The sequence below is a fragment of the Lactuca sativa genome, chromosome 8 (genome assembly GCF_002870075.4).
Source record: "Lactuca sativa cultivar Salinas chromosome 8, Lsat_Salinas_v11, whole genome shotgun sequence".
Classification (NCBI taxonomy): Eukaryota; Viridiplantae; Streptophyta; class Magnoliopsida; order Asterales; family Asteraceae; genus Lactuca; species Lactuca sativa.
The window spans coordinates 87,683,381-87,701,524 of record NC_056630.2 but is presented as its reverse complement, the minus strand read 5'-3'; positions in this window follow the sequence as shown (position 1 = coordinate 87,701,524).

Sequence of the window (18,144 nt, the reverse complement as noted above, 5' to 3'; positions counted from 1 at the left end):
TTCCAAGGTTTCATATTTGTAAATTGAAAAAAAAAAAAAGAGTTGCAAAGGGGGGAGGGGTGATTCCTTATGTCACCTAGTTGCTTTGTTGCTTCATTTATATAAAGATGACTATGACTATAAATTTAGAGAAATGATAAAAGAATGTGTTACCTATAACCATATTAAATTCATACCTAAGTCGAACAAGATAATCATTTATATCAATTTCATGTTTACAACTTATATAGTTAGAATGTATTTGGTTCATGGATTTCAAAAGAATTATAAAGATTTTGAATGTAAATTTTTGTGAAATTTGGGTTTGGTTAACAACTCAAAGGAATTTGAATACTTTATATTCAAGATAAATTGTCATTCTTTGGCTATAGGCAAATATGTTGGATTTCATTTCTTATTTTTTATTATAAAGACAAAAATGTCTTGGCCTCTTTTTTATTTATCTAGAAATCATCAAAACAAAATATCATAATCTCTCCCATACTCTACCTATACCCACCCCACCCTAATACTACCACCCCCCCTCCTCTACCTTCACCCTTATCTCATATGTATGCCAACAAGTACACACATATATACATGAGTAAGAGTTTAATTGATAAGAAATTTATCATTATTATTGAAAAAAAAATATATGTTACAATAAAAATCATATTTTAGTCGTATTATATAATTTACTTTTCAATTTGACAAACCTGCGACTAAACATAAAACAGGTTTCACTACATGATAACCAAACGCGTAACAAATTCTAATTTTATTTGATTACATTTCTTTTGACAAATTCAATTTATTAAAAATAATAATAATAATAATAATAATAATAATAATAATAATATGAACCAAACTCTCCCCTTAAACTTAATTGTATCATATAAACATAAACAAAATTAAGTTATGATTAAATTATTGGATTTGCAGGTATGAAGCAAGATCAATTAACAAAAACTTCACAAGAAATCAATGGCACTTACTTGGGAGTGTTATCTTTGAGGAACTTGATGCCATGCTCTTGATTCCTTATCTTTCCGTAACAGTACATTGATAATTTTTTTTATGGATAAATAGATTGTATGACCATTGTGTTTTATAAGGAAGAAAAGCATAACTAAAAAGTATCTTCAATTATTATGGTTCATATATTGCAAGATTTGCACTTGGAACCACACAATTATAATCACTTGAGTTATAGAAAATTGTTATATCCATCATACTACAAATATTTAAGTCCAAAAACTTGATATGTCATTATGACAAACCTTATAATACACAATATAAATGTATCTAACATGTATTAAGTATTACAAAATAGTCCTAAGGTCATAATAATATGTTATTATCCAACATAAATATCTCAAATTTAGAAACAAAACTAAGTATCTACATTGAAATAAAAATTTCCCCACTTATAATACACAAGTTTTTTTTTTTAATATTTATATGGAATTTCAACCGTTTATCCTTATCATAGTTTATATAGTTCATTGACATGTTTTCATGAGGTACAAATTCTGCATTTTAAGTTCTATTTTGAGGAGAAGTGGCCATTCGAAATAATTACATATCCTCCTTAATAAATGAAAATAATTTTGTCATATGTCAATCTTTCGTTAACTTGGACACATGTCATTTTTTGGTATTTCTGAATAAATATTTTTTTTCCATTTGTCTTTTCTTATTTTTTTTTATCTTTTCTTAATTAATACATTATATTTACACCTCAATTAATAATTGCCTTAATTGAAATAACCAATAAATTACAATATTACTCCTATAATATTTAATATGTTTCCTTTTAAATTCAAATTTTAAATTTTAAATTTTAAATTTTAAATTTCAAATTTCAAATCTAAAATTTCAAATTTAAATAAATTTTTGTTTAAACTTTTAATTTTTTGTTTTATCAAACTCGTATAATATACGGGTCTCACAACTAGTTTACCAAGTAAATAACTCATTAGTTGAAAACTTTGAAAAGAAAGATAAGCCAAAACTTTTGTTGCCTTTTGTCTTGGATAAGTGTCAATACAAACAAGAAACATGGGCATTAAACCTCACTCTTTTAAGCAATACATATGCATTTACCAAACTACCTTCATTGAGCCCATTCTATTGAATGCAGAATTAAACATTGCAAAGGTTATTTTTGTCCATAATATAGTTCCATGTTAATTACTAGTATTTCTAATAAACAAATACTAATGCAAAGAATAGGCAATGAATTACATGTTTAACCAATATTTAGGATAATATAATTGCAAATTCACTGTTTTTTTTTTCTTTTTTGAAACGGCAAATCTAACATACTTCTAAACTAGACCTTAAATCTACTTATGTCCACGACGGGACTTGAACCCTCAACTTTAAGGAGGGAGGGCAATACCGAATACAGCTGTGCTAGAAGCCCTTTGGTTGCAAATTCTTTAATAAGTGTTTATATTGTAAGTTTATAATTGAATAATGAATTTTATAATTAATAACTTAACTTTTAGTTTAAGTAATTAATGGATTATTTAATTACAAACTTGTAATAGGTATCTTTAAATGTTGGTTTTGAAAATAGTATTGGAAAAGAAGAGTGAAAAAAAAATTTATATGCAATTTGTCATAGAATTTATTAATAAAAAGTTATTTGTTCTAAAAACGCATTTATAGTAGTCTATCGCATTCGGTCCAAAATTTTGAAGTGACTAGGAAAAGGGGACAATGACTATGATATATCTTTTAATAATATTGTATCTTATATTAGATAATAATACATGTGTTACAGTTAGTTTTGCATGATGATGAGTTTACATGTTAATGTAAATTTAATGCTTTTTCTGGAGTATTTTTGTAAATTAATAATGTGATAAAGGGAAAATAAAATAATAATAATAATAATAACAACAACCATAATAATAATAATAATAATAATAATAATAATAATAATAATAATTGCCAATTCATTTAATTGAAGCATTAAAAAGTGTAGTTTTGATTTCACTTCCTTTCCCACTTATAAAAACAAAAGAAAACAAAAAGGCAACAGTCTAATAAAGAGTGAAAGAAAATGTTTGGAATGTAACATTTAACCACCACATTTTCTGCCTTTCTAACAATCTTTGTCAAATATTTATGGATAATGACATATGAGGAATGTTAGTTACACATGTAATCCCTTGACCTATTAACAACTACAGATGAAGATTTTTATAAAGTTACAATCAAATAATGCAATTTTAAGTTTGAAATATCAAAATATGTTAAAAGTCAATATATTAGCATCATGTTCAATTATCATATTTGATGACTACAAAATCCATAAGAATAGTTCAAATATCTAATTTGATGACTACAAAGTTCCAACTTCAATAAATGACAAGTTAAAATGTTTTAGATCCAAATGTAGATATGCATGTGAAGTCAAGAGTAAAACCATCTCATATATCTATTCATAGTTCATGTCATCATCCTTGTTCCCACCATGTTATCATAGTAAATGAAAACGTTGAGGGAATGGTGAAAACCTTTAAAGTATAAATGGAAAAAAAAAATGTAGGGTCGTTATTTGTTGGTATTTTCCGTTTGATATATATAAGTATCATACATTCTTTATGTTTTCGATATCTGTTTTTTCTTGTCTATAGTATTTTTCTTACCCAATCAAAACATTTCATGGGTTTACCTTTAAGTCTAAAAATATTAACATAAATCTAAAATATTAAAATAGATTGCATGACATTTAAAATCGAGTTGCCTTTGTTCCCAAAAAGAAGGCTTTAAGGGGAGGGTGGTACAAAGAGGGTTGTTATTTTGGAATGTTGCTCTTAAATTATGCACATGGGAACAAGGCTGTCTATTTGAGGGCTCCTTCTTGTGTCTTTGGTGGGGAAATATGCTTTGGTTCACCCAAACAATGGCTGCCCCACAAAAGGGCAACTCCCTTCTTAATCTTGTCTTAATAGTCCCAAGACATGTTTGGGCCATGTGCCCTTCATGGGTCCTACAAAATTTTTCTAAACCAAAAACCAAAACCTCACCTCTTAACCTCTTGTGGCTTTTGATTCACCTTTTAGAGCATTTAATTTGATTTCTTTTAATTATTCAATCATTGTATTTATAAAAACACCTTATAAGATCAAAATTTTAAAAAATTAAAAAAACAAAAAAAAAAAAAAAGAATTGTAGCAATTATATATTTTCGTCCTGATTATTTTCGTTTTGATTATTCGTTCTTATAAAACTAAATATTTTTATATTTATTTGTTTTTTATAAAAATACAGTTACACCGAAAAATATATAAATAGTTGAAGATGTAGTAATCTTGATGTGAATTCCATGGTATGGGTGGGGTTAGAACTTGTCTCTATTTAAGTTAAGGTGTCTAGCCAACTTGTATCTATATGACAAGATTGGAGAAACATAATGACCAATTTGAATGACCTCTATCCTCTTTCCATTCACAACATTTATAAGGGCTATGACTCAACATTGTGTACAAAAGGAAACATTGATGTTATTAAACCGTGGTTACATGGCAGGAGACGTTAAGATAGTGTTGTTTGTAGTATGTGATTAGATTTTATTCATTGATAGGTGTGGGAGAATAGTTTAATCATTATGATTTGTCGATTAATATCTAAGACTAACATGCTAACATGCTAGAAAAAAGCGTACTTGTGGATCCAAGGTTCCACATATTACTTTGCATTTTGTAATATCTAGTTGTGTGAAAGTACTTATTGTAATTTAATTAATTACAAATTCTATTCATAAATAACATAAAATTATTTCTGGAGAAACAACACTAAAAAGTTTGGCAAGTATCTATCCATAAGATAATATAGTTAATTTTAAAAGTCTAGTTAAGGGTGTGTTTATGTAAATGTTACTAAATCATTGAATAGTCAAATCACTTAGTTATTTAGATAGGTACATTAATAGACGGTTTATGCATTTTTTAAATTTCAACATGTGCGAAAGTACTTAACCTAATTTAATTAATTACGTTTATATGCATCATGCAAAGACATAAATTTATTTTTGGAGAAACAACACTATAAATTTGACATGTATTTATCTATAATATTAGGAGTGGTTGCCACTTAACCGTTGTAAAATACCTCAAAGAAGAAAATGATGTTCCAACCTATCATGCGCCTAACCAACCCACTCAACCCTTTATTATTCCACTTTCTTCTTTGGTTCCTTCTGGCTTCAGGTTAGACAACACGTTCTCTAGAATTTCGATGGTAGCACGAACGAATGGTTTATTGATTAAAAACTTGATCAGATAAATGTGATACACAATGAATAAATACCAAAGGTCTAAAACAAACTAAGCTAAACATAAGGAATAAGATAAGCATATATACTATCATTATCCTATAATATCTTATATTCTCCCTCAAGATGGAGCATGAAGATTATTTATGCCCATCTTGCAAAGAAGAAACTGAAATTGATTCGTTTCAAGACCTTTGGTCAACAGGTTTGCAACTTGCATTGTTGTCGATCTTCATTAATGCAATTTCTTGAGAAGCAACATTTTCACCAACAAAAAAACAATTCATTCCAACATCATGAAACACAGGGTTGTTAGCAATATGTCGAGCCGCTTGGTTGTCACAAAACAAAACTCTCAAGGAGTTAATGACAACTTGTAAGTCGTTAAGGAGCCATCGAACCCACAAAATTTCACTAATAGTAGAGGCCATAGCTCAAGCAGAAGAGCGAGACACAACTGATTGTTTCTTGGTTTTCCAGGAGATAGGTGCACCTCTGGCCAATAAGCCTTCTATATAGACCAGCATCAACATGAGGTTCTTCTTCTCTTCGATCTAGCTTCAAATTTTGTTCAATGGGAAAGGGAATTGGTTTGCATCCCAACATCTCACTATATTTGAGAATATCCAAAATGTACTTCCTTTGACTCAAAACCAGCCCTTCTGAAGTTTTCGCCACCTCTATACCAAGGAAGAATTTTAGATGTCCAAGATATTTGATGCTAAAGGCTTTATCGAGTTGTGTCTTTATTTGTTGAATCCGGTCTAGATTATTTCCAACTATAATAACACCATCCATATAAATTAAGATGATAGTGTGAATTCCATATTGATTATGCAACAATAAGGAATGGTCAGCTTTGGATTGGCGAAAATTTATGCTCAAAAGGAACCTTGTGAATTTGTGGTACTAGTTTCGAGACGCTTGTTTCAAACCATAGAGAGACTTTTGCAAACGACACACACGAGTTCACCTTCCTTAGAGAATCCTTGAGGATTTTCATGTACACCTCTTCATTCAAGTCTCCATGCAGAAACACATTATTGACATCCAGTTGATGAACAAACCAGTCTTTCTTAACAGCAACTGACAATAGAGTACACACAATAACAAGCTTTGCCACTGGTCAAAAGTGTCATGATAATATACCCCCTCGAAATTGTGTGAATCCATTTGCTACTAGCCTAGCCTTGTACCGTTTTATCTCCCCATTTGGTTTATATTTTATTTTATAAACCCATTTTGAATCAATGGCTCGCTTTCTTTTGGAAGACCGGAAAAAGTACAAGTTCCATTTTCTTTCTAGAGCCCATATTTCTTGTCGCATAGCATCTTTATATTTCTTATCATGCGAAGCTTGAGCAAAAGATTGTGGCTCATCATTTAGAGAAATGGCCATCAAGTAAGCTTTATGACTGTCAGAAAAATTCATGTATGACACAAAGTTAGAGATAGGGTGTACTGTTGAGGTCTCTTGACTAGAATCAGGTTGCTGATGGTTGATCGAATGGGGTAGCTTGACAACATAATCTTTGAATTTTTGTAGCTGGGATTTTGCTCTAGTGCTTCTCGTTGATTCCCGACTTTCTGTTTCATCGCGTTGTGGGTTTTGATGCTTGAGTTATGTTGAGTCAACACATGGGCCTATTGACAAGGCATCTTCGTTGTGCTCATCTTGAAGATCAACGAAATCGCTATGGTTATTATGTGAATGGTCACTAGGGAGTGGTCTAATTGACGAAATTATAACATCCCATTTAAAATAGGGTAATTTCAATAATAAACCCGGAACCTAGATAAGTAATTTTTATTTTTATTTTATATTATTATAATCCAAAACCAAATAATAAATTAGATGGGAGTTGGTTTCGAAAAGCCAAATGACAAGATTCGAATCTCCAGGGGTTACAGTGTAATTTTGAGACTTAATTTGTAAGATTTTCATAAGCCAAGGGTATTTGGTATTATCTGGACTTAAATTGTAAGGGTTTTCAGAAGGAGGGGCCGAAATGGTAAATTATAGGTTAGTTTTGAAAGATATAATATAAGGAGGGACTTTTTTGTTATTATGGGAAAGGTTCAAAGGAATCAGGGTATAAAACCATTGCTACTCTCTCTAACCCTAATCCTATATGTAGCCGCGCGGTATAATCTTGCAGCCGTCTTCCCCTCATTCACCACTTCCGGCACTACCACCTTTTGTGACATCCCCATTTTCGCGGCCAGAAAAGACCGATTTTTGTTTATGCTTTATAAAAATCAGAGTATCTCTTTTAATAAAAAGGTTGCGGAATTTGTTCCCAGTAAAACATGATAAATACGTTTTCAAAGCATTTCTGAAGAAAAGTATTTTTATTCATTTTAAAACATTTGGGATGTCATTGTCAATATAGAAACATAAGCATAAACAGAACTTACATTCATTATCACTAGTGATTTATATCTCCTTAATCTCTCTGTGTAATGTGACTTCATATCAACACCTGTGATATAAATAAACTGAGTGGGTCAGGTTGGGAAACCTGGTGAGTACATAGGGTTTTCAACCAACAATAATATAATTATTATGCTTAATCATCAAACAAGTAACCTAATTACCCATCCCCATTATCTTCTTTACTCTTAAGTACCTTCCCTAAGGATTTATCCTAAGGGTCGTCTCCTACATCATATTTACCTCTCATCTCCTTACATCACATTTCCTTATATGTTTGTTCCTAAGGACTCTCCCTAAGGATCATCTCATAGATAGTATTGATTCAGGATTTACTCCTTCAATACGTGCCCAACAAGGGTTAGGGTACCATCGGATGAATACGTAGTTACAACATCGCCTGAACTCGTAATTCATAGTAAGGGGTTAGAGTATCATTGCATGAATACGTAGTTACAACATCGCATGAACTCATAATTCATCACCTACAGGTTATGAGCCTGCTGCTGTTTCCATGGGGTTGTCTATAATAGTCCGTGGTCTCCATCTATACTCTGGTAGATGACTACATCTCCAAATTGACGGACAAGGTTATAGTATCCTTCATCCTACATCACCGATTCATCATCACCTATCTATCCTCACCTAATTATCATCACCTTCCTATCATCACCTATCTCACATCATTTTATTTCATCACTGCTGAGAGAAAAACTTTGAGACACACTTGAACAAACGTTAGAACAAGTATATTGCGGAATAGTTAATCTCAAAGGATCTAAAAGCTCAATAATAATATTTAGAGTTAGATGGTTAGAGAGTTAGTTGCGGAAAAGTAAAGAAATGGAAATGACAACAATTGTTATATCAAGTATACATTTAAGCTGATTCATAACGAGGGATGCATTCAAGCCAAGTTAATAAGTGAGATCAAACTTAGTGATTAAGTCTCAAAAGATTTGCTCCGAAGAGAGATTGTGATCGATTATGAGAGTAAGAAGAGTGAGTAAGAGAGATAGAAAAGATAACTTCAAAGATTGCAATTTAGAATTAGATGTGTAAGTCTTTGGATAGAAGAGAATGAGCTCTATTTATAGAGACTCATGAAGTACACTAGATTACATCTCTAAGAATAGCCATGCAAGGCATATTGGACAATAGAGAGTATTAAAATAAAAGATAAGTAAAGTAATCTATTAAAGAGATTGCGGTAGGTAGAGACTACGGTTGCGATTGCTGATGAAGAGACTTGACTGCGGTAGCTGAAGTTCAAGAGGGTCACTTTTTATGATTCAAAAATTCCCCCTTAAGTGACCTCTTTAACTTTTGATCAACTATCAAGTTTAAGAAACTTGATCAGGATCCACCAAAACTTCCCGATGTTCTCCAACCAGATGATTCTTCTTAAGATCTCGAACTTGACTTCTGCAATAGTGTGCTTTGATTTTTCAACTGCGTTTTGATAGATATCAAGTTGCTTCCTGGTGAGGCGATCCATGGCAGTCATAGGAATGAAGTATTTGACATTATCAGTCTTCCTTTTGAAAATGACTCCAAGTTTGGGGTAGTTGGTTGCACCTAAGGATCTTTCTTCATAGCCTTCGGTAGGCATTGGTGCGGGTTCAAGTGGTGACAGATCGAATTTTTTTGGCAATGGTGGGGTAGATGTCTGCGTCGATTTTAGCAAAATCACAGACTGTTTCCTTCAAGAAAGTATTAGCCCTTTCAAGTGCAATCTTCATATTCGGGTGCTTCTCCAACTTGTGTTGGAACACCTTTGCAATGAGAAAGACTTCTTCCGGATTCATACAGGGGAAGTCATCCTGGGTGCGGACATAGTCATGTTCCCTTCTAGTCAGAGTGTACTGGATGAAGTCATCCTTCATAAACTTCCTGATTTTGTAGTTCTTGACTGCGGATGGTCTATCGTTAGACCATATATTCTCAATAAGAGAGGCATGCTTAGCATAAAACAGACTAAGTCTCTCAAATTCCATTAGCAGTGTTTTGGAGTCTGGAAGGTTGCGGTCGAAGCACTCAAATATTGTGAAGTATCTGGCATTCGGAGAGATTGGAACATCCCAGTAGCCATCCGAAGGGGGTTCTGCATAGGTGAGGTGAGGAGTGTAATCATCATCAAGCAGTCTGCGGTGAGGATTGATCCAAGAATTTATCAAGGACTAATCCATGATAGTATCAAAACCGCATCCTCTCCCTATTTCTTCAGTAAGTTTGGCTGCCTTCCAATCTTTTTTTCTTTAGGTGGAGGCAGGAGAGTCATTTGAGCTCAGAGAAGACATGTGCTCCACAAGATTTTTGAAGTGAGGGGGAGTCTCTGGTATCTCAAGAGTGTTTTCCTCTTGTGGTAGAGAGTTATGAGGTAGAGTATGATGAGATGGTTGCAGTGAAGGAATCTTTTCTGTAGAGATGGGGGGAGTTTGATGTTATGAGATGGAGTGATTGGAGTGATGGACTTCTTCTTCACTTCCCCCTCTTGAGGAGTTCAGACCAGGAGCCTCCTCAAGCCATTGTTGAAAGCCATCAACTCTGGCAAAAACTTCTAGGAATTGAGCTTTGAGGGCTTCGGTCACTTGTTGATTGTTGGGGATGGTGGGGTTGAAGAGTAGCCTATGAATTTCCTTGGTGAGATGAAGGATTTCAGGACCATAGAAACTTGTGGACAAGGATCTCTGCAGACGGTTGATTGTAGTTTGAAGGACTGAGATTGCGGACTCATAGGCAGTGTGAGTCTTAGCAATCAGCTTTTCAGAGTGGGAGGCTTGATCCGCAACGGCTGCTTGAAGATCTTTTTTAATTGCGGTTACCTCATAGATGATGCGTTCCGCAGCAGCCATGAAATCCTTGTGATCTGCTTGTCTATTGTTGTCAAGAGACCGGATTCCCATTTCAACCTTGAGTGAGATATGCTCAGCAACCAATCTCTCACGTGTTTCCATGTTTTCAATCCGTTTGATCAATAACTGCGGTCCAGGGATATCTTCTGGTTGCGATTGAGTTGGCTTGACCGCAGCAAGGATTTGATCAACCTTGGCTTGAAGGCTTAAAAATTCTTTCCTAGTGACAACATTCTTCTTCTTCTTCTTCTCTTTGGGCTTAGAAGTTGAATGACGAGAGCCATTGGATTCTTCTTCTTCATCAAACATCATAAGATCATCATCAGAAGGAGAGGGTTTGTTTAACTCTTGAAGATCAGCAATCCGAAGGTGGGAGCAGAGCTCACTTCTATTTCAGGTCCTTCTTCTTGTGATCCTTAAACAGTGAGAGTGGGAGGGACTTTGGAAGAATGTTGATCATCGGTTGCTTCCTGAGCTTTGTGGAAGGTTTCGACCATTTCAGATATCCAGTCTTGAACTTTTAGAATGGTGGCTACAGTATGGGCATTGTTAATTGCATCTGCCCAATACTTAGCCACAACTTGGATTTCTTGTTCCTTCTGCTGCTGTTGCTTGATTTGTTGATCCTTGTGTGCTTAGAATGCCCTACGGAAAGTGGCATATTTTTTATTCTCGGCTTCTGTTACCGGATTGTAATTCAACTGAGAATCATTGGAGTCTTCACCGTCAAATCCTTTATATCGCACCGAAGTGTCCTTTGGGTCCACGGATCCTTGCACAATTGTGCTCACTGTGCCTAAACCACCTGTTACAGATGTAAGAATAGTAGGATTTCATGAGCTTCCTTAGTCTCCTTGACCCATGGTCAAGTTTAGCCTCGGCTTAGTTCTAGAATGGGCAGAAGAAGTTCCCTGCGGTTGGGAAGGTGTTTGTAGTGTATGGGTTACATTCAAGAGGATGGAGTTCAACTCCTCAGGAGAAAAGAAATGCAGTCGGGAAGCCCTGGAGAATGTAGGGCGAGAACCTGTATTATCCTCTTAGGATTAAACAGGGGGAGTCTCCTCGTTGCCGTGAATCAGAGTCACTTTCTGAGTTTGAGAGGTAGAATATGGTAGTTTCAAATGGATGTGTGGGCATCCAAGGACTACCGGAGCCTGTTGAGAGGCTGAGGTATCTGTCCGGTCCTGCATATGGCTAGAGAGATCAGTTTTGCGTTTCTTGAGGATTGAAATGGGTTGGTTATCCTTGTCTGGATCACTGTTGGAGTCATGATGGCTTGGTTCCACAATAGTGATTACTGGTGGTGTTTTCCTTTTCTTGGAGGGCTTGGAAGCATCCTTTTTAGGAGTTCCTGGTTTCTTGGTGTTGCAGGGGCCATGTAGTGCAGAAACTTTATGCTTGCGTCTTTGGGTTTGAGAAATATTGGAGAGAGTTGGGGAGGAAGGGAATGCAGTGCCTTCAGGGTTAACGATTGCGGATGGATTTGGAATAGGTGGGGTAGGAAGGTATGGGTCAATACCTTCCGTAGCCTCAATGTGGTCTGAGACATCAATAGTCTCAAGACCGAGGGTAGAAAGAATGTGGACAGGAAGTCTGCGGATTGGTCCAAAAATTGATTGATCAGAGGAAGGATTATACCTTTTGAGATCCTTGGTGACAAAGAAGTTGATGTCACTGCCCATGTCGATCCCTGCGTCCACATGAAGATCTGAAATGCAGAGGGACCAAAACCTTGCGAAAGTGAGTTCGGTTGGGTTCTCCTTTGGAATGTATTGAAGAAAGTCATCCCAAAGGATCTGTCCGTAGTTCACATCGTGACCTATGAAGATGCTCCACACCAGTTCTAACAGTTTGAGTCCCATATTATTCGTGCCTCCGGTTCTGCCGAATAGACTGCGGATGATGAAGTGGCACACGAATTGCCAGAGCGCAGACAATTGGTTCTTCTTGAATTCACCGATTCCTTTGATCTTTTTCTGATATCCCATTTGGTAAAGTGCCGAAGTAATGTCCGCCATTGATGGGGTGAAAATCTTGATGGAGGGATGAACCAGAAGATTAATGGCAGTAAGAATGTTTTCTTTGGGCAGAATGACCAAGGAATCGTTAATCAGGTTGAGATGAACTTCTTGGGGGTTTTCGAGTGGGCGATAGGCGGAAAAGGCACATTTGAAAAGGGTTGATATTGGAACAACGTCTATGAAAGCATCGAATGGGCCAAACAGAGGGTGATTCTTCAGGAACTTGATGATTAGTTTATTGGGAGCATTGTAGAATGGGTGTTCTTCAAACACTGCTTTGAAATTGCTTGAAGCAATAGTGGGAGAGTCTGAACCAGTAGGTTTCACTGATCCAGAAGCCTTGGATTGTTTCTTCGATACATTGGATTTCACCATTGTTGAGAATTTGAGAAAGCTTTAAGAACGCAGGAAAAGGTTGAAGGTTTACAGAGCGTAAACTTTTCTTTGTGGAGAAGAAAGGGGTTTTATAGTGGCTTAAGGGAGCGGGAAACGTTTTTGACCTAAGTGAATTAGGGTAAAAACGGTTGGGTTTATCTTTTGAATTAGGGTCTTTAATCTCAGCCACAAATTGATAAGAGAGGGATTAAATCTGAATTTAGGATTTACCAAAAAGGGTTTGCATTTAATGAAATGTCAGATTTGATACCACGTCTGGTGAACGTGTGGTGGGGGAGAGATTAATCCATTGGGTAAAGTGGAAGTTGTAACGGATGTGATGTTTTGGGGGTAATAGGAAAAGACATATTGAAAGGATTTGATTTAGAAAATCTTTCCTTTTGTCATCATACCTAAAATAGGTCTGACACGAGGTTTAGAGAAAAAAGAATGAGACAGTTACTCAAGGAATGTTTTTTATTTAATGTTTTATTTAATGAAGGATCATTAAATAGCACACCATGTTTTTTTTGTTTTAAAATAATGAATATTTTGAAAATCAATTAATGTGACTGCGGATGGACATATCATTGCGGATGGATCATTTGCCATTGCGGGTGACTACAGTGGATGAAACTGAGAAGAGCACTTGTACAATAAGTTAGTAATAACAAACAACAAGGACCAGTGAAAGATAAATATAATATATGGTTGCGGTACATAGACTGCGGTACACAAGATATACCAAAACCATTTATTATAAATAACTTTCAGTTAGGACCGCAATGGAGACCAAGGATGGTCTGCGGTACCTATCAATTCAAGAAGAATTAAGGGTCCGGATTCATCATTCCTAACATTTGTAAGAATGCATTGAGTTTGGTAGAGTCAAGTGCTTTTATAAATACTTCAACAATCTCTTCATGAGTAGGGACAAAGATGAGTTCAATGTTACCTTTCAGAATGTGGTCTTTAATGAAGTGATACTGTAGTTCAATATGTTTCGTCTTGGAGTGCTGAATAGGATTATGAGAAATCGCTATGGCACTTTCAGAGTCACAGTAGATTGGTATCCGTAGCATTCTGTATCCGTAGTCTAATAGTTGTGTTTTGATCCATAGAACTTGAGAGCAACAGCTGGCTGCAACCACATATCCGGCTTCTGCGGTAGACAATGAAACGCAACTTTGTTTTCATGAGGACCAGCTGACGAGTCTTCCTCCTAGAAATTGACATCCACCAGAGGTACTCTTTCGATCAAGTTTGATTCCAGCATGATCTGCATCGGTAAATGCTTGAAGACTGAAATCATTGCTTGTAGGGTACCATAGACCAAGAGATTTGCTTCCTTTCAGGTATCGAAGAATTTGTTTGGCTGCGGTCATATGTGACACTTTTGGGTCAGCCTGATACCTTGCACATACACCAATTGTAAAGACAATGTCTGGTCGGCTTGCGGTGAGGTACATTAGAGAGCCAATGATACATCTATAAGTCTTGTGATCCACATATTCGCCAGAGGGATCAACAGAGATCTTATAACCAAAGGCCATGGGGACCTTAGCCGAGGAACAGTTGTCCATAGAATATTTCTTCAATAGTTCAGTGGTGTATTTTTCTTGATGAATGAATATCCTTTGCTGAATTTGTTTGGCCTAAAGACCTAGAAAGAAATTAATAGCTTTATTCATGCTTATTTGGAATTTGTTGATCATGAGCTTAGCAAATTCATCCACCATTCCTTGATCAGTTGATCCGAAGATGATATCATCCACGTATATTTGTACAAGCATAAGGTGGTCACCATTTGCTTTTCTAAATAAAGTGGGATCAATCACTCCTCTTTTGTAACCTAAAGAGACTAGAAATTCAGAAAGAGTCTCATACCAAGCTCTCGGGGCTTGCTTCAGACCGTAGACTGCCTTTTCAAGCTTGTAGCAGTGGTCAGGGAATTCAATACTTTCAAAGCTGGGAGGTTGCTGAAGATAAACCTCTTCTTTTAATTCCCCATTGAGAAAAGCACTCTTAACATCCAATTGGTGTACATTGATGTTTTTGTGGGGTGCATATGCTAAGAAGATTCGGATGGCTTCCATTCGTGCCACTAGAGCATATGTTTCATCGTAGTCAACACCTTCAAGTTAACTGTACCCCTTTGCAACCAGTCTTGCCTTATTTCTGATGACCGCACCAGATTAATCTAACTTGTTCTTGAACACCCACCTTGTACCAACAATAGTGTGACCTTGCGGTATGGGAACTAGTTGCCACACCTTGTTCCTTTTGAATTCTTCCAGTTCTTCTTGCATGGAAGAAATCCAATCAGGTTCTAATAATGCTTCTTTGATTGATCGTGGCTCAACTGAGGACATAAATGTTGCGTAGTGACAATGATCAGATAAGTCCTTGGTAGATCGAGTCTGGATACCTGCAGATGGGTTGCCAATGATTTGACCTGGTGGGTGGTCCTTTGTCCATACGTATAGACGAGGTTGAAGATGATCAGCAGCTGCGGTAGAGGGAATGTCTTCAATATCAAAAGTTCATGTGGTTGGAGATGGCAGTTCCCCCTGGATTTGAGAACATCCTGCGGAATCATCTTGGCTTGTTGGAACGAGAATGGAATTATATTGAGCATTTAGGAAAGGTTCCCCCTGGATTGCTGATGGGAGTTCCTCTAGAACCTGAGAAGGTTCCCCCTGGACTGCGGACGGGAGAGTGATAATCCTTGAATCGGTTCTAGTGTCAATGTTCTCTATGAGTTCATCATCCGAATCCGAAGATACATTTGATGGTAATGATTTTTTGCGGATAGGAACTTGAGCATCATCAAGTACTGGAACCTCGATGGTTGTTGCTTGATCCGGAGTAGGGCTTTCCCCCTCAACAGGAGAGGTGAAAGTATTGAGAGATGCTACTTCAGATAGAGATGGAGCAAAAACATCAGCGTGTTGTTGTTGAGCGGCTAGAGACACAAGAACTTTGGATAGTTTCGCCGTTTCAACGGGGTCGAAAAGGTCATCATAATTGACTTCAACTAGATTTAAAGGACCTAAAGAAGCAGGAATATCACTTTCCATGATTGCGGTGGTTTCTATGGATGGAGGGGAGTTGCGGATGTGAGAATCATCAAATTTCACATCGAAGCTTTCAATGATTAGCCTTGTATGTCTGATGAGAACCCGATAAGCAACCTTGTTCGTGGAGTAGCCAAGAAAAATGCCTTCATCAGACTTCGGTGCAAATTTGTTAAGCTGATCTTTGTTGTTGGTCACAAAACATCTACACCTAAAGATATGAAAGAAACAAACATTTGGTTTGTGGTTGTTAAGGCCCTCATATGGTGTTTTATTCAGACGTTTGCACACAATGCTTCGGTTTCGTACAAAGCATGCGCTTGCTACTGCTTCAGCCCATAAGTAAAGAGGTAGGTGTGCGAAGTTAAGCATGGATCTGGCTGCTTCTACTAGTGTACGGTTCCTTCTCTCTACTACTCCATTTTGTTGTGGTGTATAAGGCGCTGAAAAGTTGTGAGTGATACCTTTAGACACCAAGAAGCTGTTGAGAGGATGATTAGTGAACTCGGTTCCATTATCACTGCAGATGCGTCTTACTGGCAGCTTGATCTGAAGTTCTATTTCTTTGATGAAGTTGATGAGAATTTGCGGTGTTTTAGATTTGAGTCTGAGGAAGAAAACCCATATGAAGCGAGTGAAGTCATCTACTATAACCAGTATGTAGTTTTTATGAAGGAGACTGGCTATAGTTGATGGACCGCAGAGATTAATGTGCAGAAGCTCAAGTGGTTCAGATATTGAAGAGTTAATCACCATGGGGTGACTTGCTTTGGACTACTTACCACATTCACATGCAGGACAGAGAGTGTCATTGCTGAACTTGAGAATAGGGAGTCCTCTGACCAGCTCTCTAGTGACCAAAGTGTTGATGTATCTGAAGTTGAGATGAGCGAGCTTGCGGTGCCACAACCAGCTGACTTCGGATACAGCTTTGGAAAGGAAACACAACTGCGTTTTGCTAATGATCAGAGAGACATCCAGAGGATACATGGTACCCTCAGATCATGACTTGATCAAACAGGTGCTCCTATCACTTGTCATTACATAGCAGAATTGATCATCAAATTCAACTCGATGGCCTGCCTTACATAGTTGGCCAACACTGATGAGATTGTGTTTAAGGCTTTCTACATAAGCAACCTTTTGAATTGAGAAGTTCCCCGTAGTGAGTACACCGTAACCTCGGATGATTCCATTTGCATTGTTGCCGAATGTAACATTTCCACCGTTGCAAATTGGCCTAAAATCCCGAAGGTATTCTAACCTTCCGATCATGTGCAAGGAGCAGGCACTGTCAATTAACCATTCATTTTCTTGTTCCTCCTTGCACAAAGCCTGAGAATTACACGGTTAGTTTAGGCATCCAAACTAGTTTGGAGCCTGGAACAACATATGAGTTTTTGAGTGATGCATGGACCGAGGTTGCAGGGACTTGTTTCGTGTCAACTTTTAAACCTAGCCCAGGGTGTTTGTGTAGTTTTGGAGTGTTGTGTGTTTTTGCAAAGTTACGAGGTTTCTGATTTTGGCAACTACACTGACATTCATAGGTTGAGATTTTGTCTTTTGTTATGACACCATGTTTGGTCAGCGGTCTAAAGGATGAGTTGTTTGGCTTTTGACTAGTCCGAGGTTGAAAAGATCTGACATGACTATTGTTCGTTTTCTGAAAAGTTTGTTTTGAAAATGTTTTAGCACGTGTAGATCTTTGTGTCCTTTTTGTTGGATTTGGTAGAATACCCTTCCACTTGTTAGAATTTTGATGTGACTTTAAATGTGTTGGAGTGGGTAAAATACATTTCCATTTCGGATCATCTGAGGAATAGATTTGAAAATCATTGTTTCAAAAAGACTTTACACTCTTTTGAGTTGTGTCATATGAATTAGGAATGACTGTTGAAACTGTACATTCCTTTTTGGATGCTTTCTTGATAGTAGAGTTTTTAGAAAAATAGTGAGAGAAAACAAATTTTTCTGGACTTTTGGATTTTTGAAATCTGACATGCTTTTTGTTTTTTGAAAACATTTGTCTATTTGTGCCTCAGGAGCGAATTTCTTCTTTGAAAGCCTTTTTAGCAAAGGATTTTGGTGAACCGTAGTCTCTGTTATTCAACTG